The 9,269-nt window shown below is 44.8% G+C and overlaps 1 non-coding gene across 1 annotated transcript; it reads right to left on the reverse strand.

The window, feature by feature from the left end:
- Positions 1–7,878: 7,878 nt before the first annotated feature.
- Positions 7,879–7,962, reverse strand: Trnas-gga (transfer RNA serine (anticodon GGA)). Its single transcript has one exon. It is a non-coding gene; the product is annotated as a tRNA-Ser (tRNA).
- Positions 7,963–9,269: the final 1,307 nt, after the last annotated feature.

Genomic DNA, 9,269 nt, shown 5'->3' on the forward strand with positions numbered 1-9,269 from the left:
CCGTACACTCCATCGAAAATGTGTAAGTACACAATGAAACTAAATTGAATTTTCTACAACAAATAGTCCTATTTATTTTTTGTCTTGGACTAACAGTTTGCGTGGAGAGATCGCGGTAATACTGAAAATCTCGCTCGACGCGCGTGCGCTATGGGTTAGGTATTCTTTGTAGGCCCGTTTAAGGTAGATTTCCGACTTGATGGACCACAAGTGTCCTGTATCAAGATGTTCGTCTCAGCTTCCTCCGTATTACTGTGGTATGTTGTAAACAATGACATTGAATAATACAGAAAGTAAATGGAAATGTATATCAAAAGTGCTCTATCTTGGAAACCATCTGGACTAGGGCATATGTCTACATCACATTTTGTGTTCAGAATCAGTGATTCTATCACCTGTCAAAACACGTACCTTTCCTCCTGACTCACCCAGTATTTAGTAGGGAATGTGTGATAGATTCGCTGTGATTAGCAAGCTTGTGATTTACGTAATTGGATGTGAAGCTTCTGCGGTCTGTGTTCTGGTGTGTGCAAAGAAAGTGGCTATATCCTTTCGTAAAGTATGTAGGGATTTAAAGGGGGAAACTGTGATTTCAATGCACTGATAAGGGGAGTGAAAGGTTTTACTTGGAATATTATGTCAGCTAATAAGAACAGTATAGATATTCATCTTTCCAGAGAACCAGACATCAGGACGGGTATTTATGACACTATGTTCATTGTCAGATGTCACAAGACTGGCCCCACAAACGTAGTATTTAATAGTAATTACACTCATAAAAATACGTGCCTGGTTTCCTAGGCCGATTCTGCATGCATGGGGATGTGTGCTAGAGGTAGTAAGTGACCGAAACGAATTCACGTTTCCAGCTTAAGGCGGTAGCTGCCATTGAGTCTCCATCCTCGTCAGACAGGTTACAACCATGTCGCCCTCTGGTCAGGTGAACAGCGAACTAATACTCATGATGTGCTGGACAGACTTTGTGATTCTGTGTGTTGCGAGTATTCTCTGTGGAAAATTGAGAAGATTCAATATGGCTTATGCTGGCCCTGGACACATTGATGACAACAGAATACCAACCACTCCCGTCATTCTGGACACAGTCCACGACTGGGCAGTCCACTCTCTTGTGCAGCCCAAGGTCGGGCTGCAGAGCGGGCGCGATTGTTGAGAGCAGCGTCTCACGGTGGCAACTAGCAGTGAGCGGTATCTGGCCTTGTGAGCTGCATGTGGACGTCAGGACATGGGCGCACAAGAGGTGTGAGTGTTTCAGTGATTCCGACGTCTGTCCATGACAACTATTACAATGGACTGGATCATGGTTTAAGTGTGTCGTGTTTAGTGTTTCTCAGTACATCACAGTGTGTCTTGCAATAGTATTTGTTGTTGTTGTCTCTCTATCCTACCATGCAGTAGACCCTTCCTCCTCCTTCCGAAAGCAGCAGAGTCAACTTGCAAATTTTATAGTGCTTTGTAACCCCAAATACAACATAAAATTCCCAATTGATCAATTTATCGTTCCCAATAGTGGTACTGTGAGCAGGAATTTATGGAGTCGCTTCTGCAAATTGTTTATAGACATAGCATGTAACAGTTAAAAATTGAAATTTTTAGCTAAGTCCAATGTAATGGATGTCCTACCAAATGACCTAACTGCGCCAGTATCCACCAATAGGAGGCATCAGAAAAAAATCTGGGAGGGGGAACAGTAGAGTTTGGACACTGGTCAGTTACAGGATCGAATTCCACCAAATATACCAGTCCTAGTATCAACTAACAGGATGCAAGGAAAATTTTGCAGCAAACAAAGGGTATCTGCGACAATTAATATAGACAGTCATCATGGGGCGTGCATTAACAGACTAGAAGTGCAGGTGCTCCTCAAAATGGCTCTGAGCACTATGGGACTTAACTTCTGAGGTCATCAGTCCCCTAGAACTTAGAACTACTTAAACCTAACTAACCTAAGGACATCACACACATCCATGGCCGAGGCAGGATTCGAACCTGCGACCGCAGCGGTCGCGCGGTTCCAGACTGTAGCGCCTAGAACCGCTCGGCCACTCTAGCCGGCCGCAGGTGCTCCTCACCAATGGTGTAAGCTCGTAACAAAATCACGCTTCTCTCCGAATTTAGAAAGCGATTCGGCTAAGGAACATGGTATTAAGCCGATATTTGCACCTCCGTCATATACACAGACATACAGAAAGCAGAGCAAATGCTCTCCGAATGTGGGGGTGACTGGATACAATCGAGTACAGTGTTATACCACGCCTCCCGATCAGTGCATTTGGTCTAGGTGTTGGCAGCAGTACTAAATTTAGAAGCAATTTTAGAACAGAGAACGAGAGGTTATGTAATGATCACATGGATAGAACTGACATAAAATAGAACTTCAAGAAAATGATGAAGGAATGGGTATAAATTGACCAAATATACACCAAAATACGGGGAAATTAAGCAACTACTTGCGTACCTTCTGGTTGGTGCAGAACAATTTGTACATGGGAACAAGTCTGCGGCAGCAAGAGGAATCAGAGGAAACGACGACATGGAAGCGATGGGGAAGCAGTCAATTTTTTCCATCAAGGTGGCATTATACTGTATGTCTATTGCGGTATCAGTGATACACGCGAGTTGACTACTGTATTTGACGCTTTTCACGATGACAGGGAACCATCCGCCTGTAAACTTACATGAATCTGAGTTAAAGGATAACAGAGAGTGGACGGGTTGATCGATTGAGACGGAGCTGTAACGAGGTACGATTTAATGGTAGAATGCTGATGCATTCTAGAGAGGGAGAAGTTCCTGCTGGTAAATTTTTCCGCTGTTAGGACGCATCAGTCGTGTGACATAGCCTGCGTTCGACTCGTATACTGCTAAGTGTTCTGTATATGATTTAAAGCACTGTCTACTTGCGATCGTTAACGGTAAACGTATAGGTCATCAGAGGACTTCAATCTCATGTGCGTGATCAAATGTGACACAATCCTTTAAATGAACTGTGATCTATGCGATGTACTCCATCCCCCCTGTCGTATCTTACATGTAAAATCGAGACTTCAGCTTCATAACTAAGTTAGCGATAGGTGCTTGTGAGGCACTGCAATCACCGTGTATATATTTGCCTGAGATATGTGCTGTTTATAGAGTTAGTGGCGGAATGACTTGTAATTCTCACGTGTCACACGCTGCTGTTTCCTTTTAAGAGGCGTTTCCTGTTACTAACTATCATTTTATATAGAGCTGATGCAGGCATAGTATAATTTCTGAACCGTGATCATATGTGAACAGTGGACGCTATACATCTCTGGAAAATTATTGTGCTTGTATCACAAAGAGCCAATGTTTTAACAAAATATTTTTTTTCGTTTTACGGTTCGACAACATTGTTTATCGTAGAGAAACCAGGAAGAAGGATGTATGTCATGCACATGAAATATGTTTCTTACATTGGAATATTAAGAGCGCTACATTCCATACGACTGATAGGTCGGAAACTCAAGCGATTTAACATTATAGCCCGTTGTAAGTGCAGTGCCTTACGAGTGCGTGAGTTTATGTCCTCTCTTACCAGTACCTTCCAGGTACTGATCCTTGACTCTGGATAAAAACCACCCGCTTCTTCTTCTTCTTCTTCTTCTTCTTAACTGTCTGCTATTACATGACAACTCTTTCAAATCTGTTACTATACATCGATAAGGAGTGATAACCTCCTCGACATGGGCGCATCTGGAGAAATCTAGTGCACTTGGATGGGCGAGGACTCGGCAAGCTCCATCCATTCACGAGACATGAAATGCAGCAATCTCCTTCTGGTCGGTTGCAGATTAAACAGGTACCGGTGCTGCAGGGCGGGTTGGTCAATGGCCATGTTGGGGCGGGGGGGGGGGGGGGGGTCTTTCAGTCTTTAATTTTACCCTAAGACTGCGAGAATGGTCTGTGACTCCCATCAGCATGGAGGTAGATCATAAATTAAGCAATATACTCGAGGTGTTAGAAATATGTATAGCGCTGTTTGATATACTTTGATGATGTATGTGTTCAAGAATTAGCAATGAATGAATGTACTGCACAGTCGTCTATCCACATTAACAATGATACTTTCAAAGTGGAGGAGGAGTGATTTTAGAGTGTAAAATTGCTAAAATTGTTCAAGCAATCAACTGTAATTCTTTTCCATCCCATCCGTCCACTGGTATGCTGGTGGGTGCCACATAATGACTGACTGACAAGGCTTGTTTGAGTTGGAGAAAGAGCTTTGTGGAGGGGTGTCACCTTTTGGGGATGGCTAGCACCAAAACAGTGATAGCGTACATTACTGCCGTAGGAGGAATCAGTCGAAACGGAATGCAGTGTCATCAGCTATTCATTCAGTCTGACAGATGAGTTAAAACGTAGATCTTGTGAATCACATTCGGACTGTAATTTGTAAACAGACGCTAACGCTGCAAAACTCTTCCAATTTTCTTATGTTGTAACTGACTTTTATTTAAAATCATCTAGTGTGTGTGGTGTGTTATGGTAACAGCAGTACAACACGATTTACACTGTGCGACATCTAGAGGTATCCCAATTAACCTTCCTTCCTGGCAGAGGGTGTTTGGCAGGGGGTGTGGCATTTTACCACCGTCTTAAATGACGTCAGTCACGTCATCAGCTGCCGTAATGACAGCCATCTTGAATGACGTCAATTGCGTCAACGTGCTATGTCTAGTTTTCTATGAGAGGCTGTGGATGTGAACGTATTAATGTCAGTTCAGAACCTGACACAGACCTCGAAGTCGTGGCGGAAAAACAATGTTTGGCTCTGTAAAAAAGTGTTAGAGCAGAAAAAAACAATGTTTCAAACTACGCTACAGGGTCACAGGGTGCGTGTCTTCTGACTAGCGGTGTATTTCTCGAGATACGATCATCCTCCTACAGTACAGGTGACGGAAATTTAAACTGGTCTGTTCAGTTGTTCCAAACCTGTGTATTTAATAGGATCGTCACATGTGCTCGGTGCCTGCATGCATGTGGTATTTGTTTTTGATATATGAGAGGACAGAGATGCGGTAAAAAAATCTTTTCGAGTTTTTCTGTCGGATGAAGTTAGTGAAGCTTTTATGCTTTTATAGTTCGTAATTTTTCTCTATTGGATGGTACAGAAAACGAAGATGGCATGTTGGGAAGATAGATGTGAATGGACACGGATCTGTAGTACTTGTATGTAGTTTGGGGACGCACTATAGTGCAGTAGCAAAAATTCTTGTCCTTCTCGCAGTTCCATTTCCAACGAATGGTCAAAACACAGTCCTGCGGCAGTAACGCAGCTTAGCCTGTTTCTACATGGGTCGCAGAACGTGGTAGATATATTTTCCCCTGACTCCTACTCAATTCCGACTTAAATTGGAACGATCACCTGCGTAAAGCTGAGAAATGGCAGCAGTTGCAAGATGCATGGGCGACACCAAATACGAGGTTCGAATTTTACTGTAGCTGATAGGTTAGAGAAAGGTGACTCGTTTCGAGATATGAGAGTGCTGGAAATACGATTCACTAGTGTAATTAATGAAGGACATATACATAGGATCCTATGCAGGTATGTGCTTCAATGGGAGGACTTAATTCCAAATCCCAGTATGCTTCAACGATCACCATCTATATTCAGTGTCACGGTATTTGTCTGGAAAAAAAAACCTCGATTTATAAAACCAGTATAGCTTTTAATATGGATACTTGAATGCACTTGTAGAACCAAGACCGCTTGTTATGGTATTATGGTTGTAATTTTTATCAATTCGCTGTTTGTAAGAAGATTACGCCTCTCTTTCTAAGACACAGTGGTATCACTCGCAAGAAAAACGTATGAGACATGGCCACCAATGGTTGATTTTTCGGTCAGTATTATTTCATATCGTCAGCAATCAGTTACTGATGTAATATACTTAGTAGTAGGGAATGTGTGATAGGTTCAGTATGAGCATCATGTTTATAAAGTATGTGTTTGTGTTCAGACATGTGTAAGGGAAATGACTGTTTCTAGTCGTAAGGAAGGTATGGATGTGACGTGCAGTAGTATAATATCAAAGGGAAGAGTATGTCAAGTAATAAGAATGGTACAGATATTTCTATTTCTAGAGCCGTCGGCAGGGTATATTTCTGATACTTCGCTCACTGTCGAATGTCATTCAACTGAAATCGCAATCTTAACATTTAATTGTATGTATATCGATCAAATAATATATATATATATATATATATATATATATATATATATATATATATATATACATACATATATATATATATACTCCTGGAAATGGAAATAAAACACATTGACACCGGTGTGTCAGACCCACCATACTTGCTCCGGACACTGCGAGAGGGCTGTACAAGCAATGATCACACGCACGGCACAGCGGACACACCAGGAACCGCGGTGTTGGCCGTCGAATGGCGCTAGCTGCGCAGTATTTGTGCACCGCCGCCGTCAGTGTCGGCCAGTTTGCCGTGGCATACGGAGCTCCATCGCAGTCTTTAACACTGGTAGCATGCCGCGACAGCGTGGACGTGAACCGTATGTGCAGTTGACGGACTTTGAGCGAGGGCGTATAGTGGGCATGCGGGAGGCCGGGTGGACGTACCGCCGAATTGCTCAACACGTGGGGCGTGAGGTCTCCACAGTACATCGATGTTGTCGCCAGTGGTCGGCGGAAGGTGCACGTGCCCGTCGACCTGGGACCGGACCGCAGCGACGCACGGATGCACGCCAAGACCGTAGGATCCTACGCAGTGCCGTAGGGGACCGCACCGCCACTTCCCAGCAAATTAGGGACACTGTTGCTCCTGGGGTATCGGCGAGGACCATTCGCAACCGTCTCCATGAAGCTGGGCTACGGTCCCGCACACCGTTAGGCCGTCTTCCGCTCACGCCCCAAAATCGTGGAGCCCGCCTCCAGTGGTGTCGCGACAGGCGTGAATGGAGGGACGAATGGAGACGTGTCGTCTTCAGCGATGAGAGTCGCTTCTGCCTTGGTGCCAATGATGGTCGTATGCGTGTTTGGCGCCGTGCAGGTGAGCGCCACAATCAGGACTGCATACGACCGAGGCACACAGGGCCAACACCCGGCATCATGGTGTGGGGAGCGATCTCCTACACTGGCCGTACACCACTGGTGATCGTCGATGGGACACTGAATAGTGCACGGTACATCCAAACCGTCATCGAACCCATAGTTCTACCGTTCCTAGACCGGCAAGGGAACTTGCTGTTCCAACAGGACAATGGACGTCCGCATGTATCCTGTGCCACCCAACGTGCTCTAGAAGGTGTAAGTCAACTACCCTGGCCAGCAAGATCTCCGGATCTGTCCCCTATTGAGCATGTTTGGGACTGGATGAAGCGTCGTCTCACGCGGTCTGCACGTCCAGCACGAACGCTGGTCCAACTGAGGCCCCAGGTGGAAATGGCATGGCAAGCCGTTCCACAGGACTACATCCAGCATCTCTACGATCGTCTCCATGGGAGAATAGCAGCCTGCATTGCTGCGAAAGGTGGATATACACTGTACTAGTGCCGACATTGTTCATGCTCTGTTGCCTGTGTCTATGTGCCTGTGGTTCTGTCAGTGTGATCATGTGATGTATCTGACCCCAGGAATGTGTCAATAAAGTTTCCCCTTCCTGGGACAATGAATTCACGGTGTTCTTATTTCAATTTCCAGGAGTGTAATTGACCGATTTCGTAGCATGATTCTGTGTATGCGTGGACTGTGGTGGGAATGGATCAAATGGGTCTGAGCACTATGGGACTTCACTTCTGAGGTCATCAGTCCACTAGTACTTAGAACTACTTAAACCTAACTAACCTAAGGACATCACACACATCCATGCCCGAGGCAGGATTCGAACCTGCGACCGTAGCGGTCGCACTGTTCCAGAATGTAGCGCCTAGAACCGCTCGGCCACTCAGGCCGGCGTGTGGTGGGAATAATTTACGTTTCCCGCTAAGGCAGGGGCCGTCTGAATGGTGAGGGCTGTTGCAATGGAGGAATGTAATTCACTTAACTGTGTAGTCCTCTAGACGACCGAATAGCGAGCTAATATTTAGTATATGCTGGACAGCTTTCGTGATCAGGTGGAAATTTAAGAAGATTCAGTATGGACTTGTGTTTGCGCTGAGATCTCCTACATCACAGACATCGGTATTCGCTAGTGGATATATCGGTTTGGTCTATTTTCTTTTTCGAGTTTCCACGTAAATGTCCTCGCAGACGTGACAAGTTTCTCAGTCGAACGTGAATAACTATACCGATTTTGTTCATAAAACTAATTGAAACAGGAGTTTGTCTATTTTCGTGGAAAGAGAACATTTATTATGGGCTGAAATTTTTTTTACTAGTTGCTTAAATGTATGAGTCTAGTTGATGTTAAATAAATAATCGAGCTCACAATGGCGGACGAGTGCCCTAAGAGAGCACTGCTGAGGCGTCCTATATGACGTCAAACAAAGTGTTTAGCATCTCAGAACGAGAGGGGTTGGGGGCCCGTGACAGCGTCATTAGGGACGGCTGCGTAAATATACATTTAGATAGACACGATGCATTTGGGGGGAAAGCAGTTCTGTTATCTCTATACCTGCTATTGTATTGGCGAAGCACGTGATCGTATCGCTTCAGGTAGCGACCGGCCGGCATGATCTGTGGGGCTTTTACTCGCCTAGGCGCCGGCTAGCACGGCACTTCAGCTGGGCACCGCGAGGCTTTTTCGGCTGAATAGCTCGATGACCAACTTTGTGATTGTACAGGGATGAGAGCGAGGGTTCAACTGAAGTCCTTTAGGACGATGATTTATCCCAGTAGTGTGATGCATTTGTTTTCCATCAACTGGGGTAGCATGTATTGCTTTCGGTTAGCTCGGCTGTTGGGTGATTTTTGGTAGGTGCGTGTAGTGAACTCTGGCGTTAAAGATGCTCTTTGCTCTAATTTTTGTTAAGCTACTCTCTGTCCAACACCACCATCTAGTCAGTTGCACGTATTTCGCACCAAAAACAAAGATTCTACGTTCCACCCCAGCCTTTTTCCCTCTAGCTTGTAGGTGTAGGGTAGAGTTACTTTCTGTCGCTGGTTTCGAGTAGTATTGCGAGATTTTTTTCTCCGCAGGTTAACACCAGTTGTATGGCATAGACAGTTTTTGGGGAGTATTGCCATGCTTGTGAAGCGCTATCCAAATAGTTGTGTTATTAGGTCCAACCTTTGTGATTAATTATGTAATTAGGATCG

Source organism: Schistocerca nitens, chromosome 2, assembly GCF_023898315.1.
Source record: "Schistocerca nitens isolate TAMUIC-IGC-003100 chromosome 2, iqSchNite1.1, whole genome shotgun sequence".
Taxonomy (NCBI): Eukaryota; Metazoa; Arthropoda; class Insecta; order Orthoptera; family Acrididae; genus Schistocerca; species Schistocerca nitens.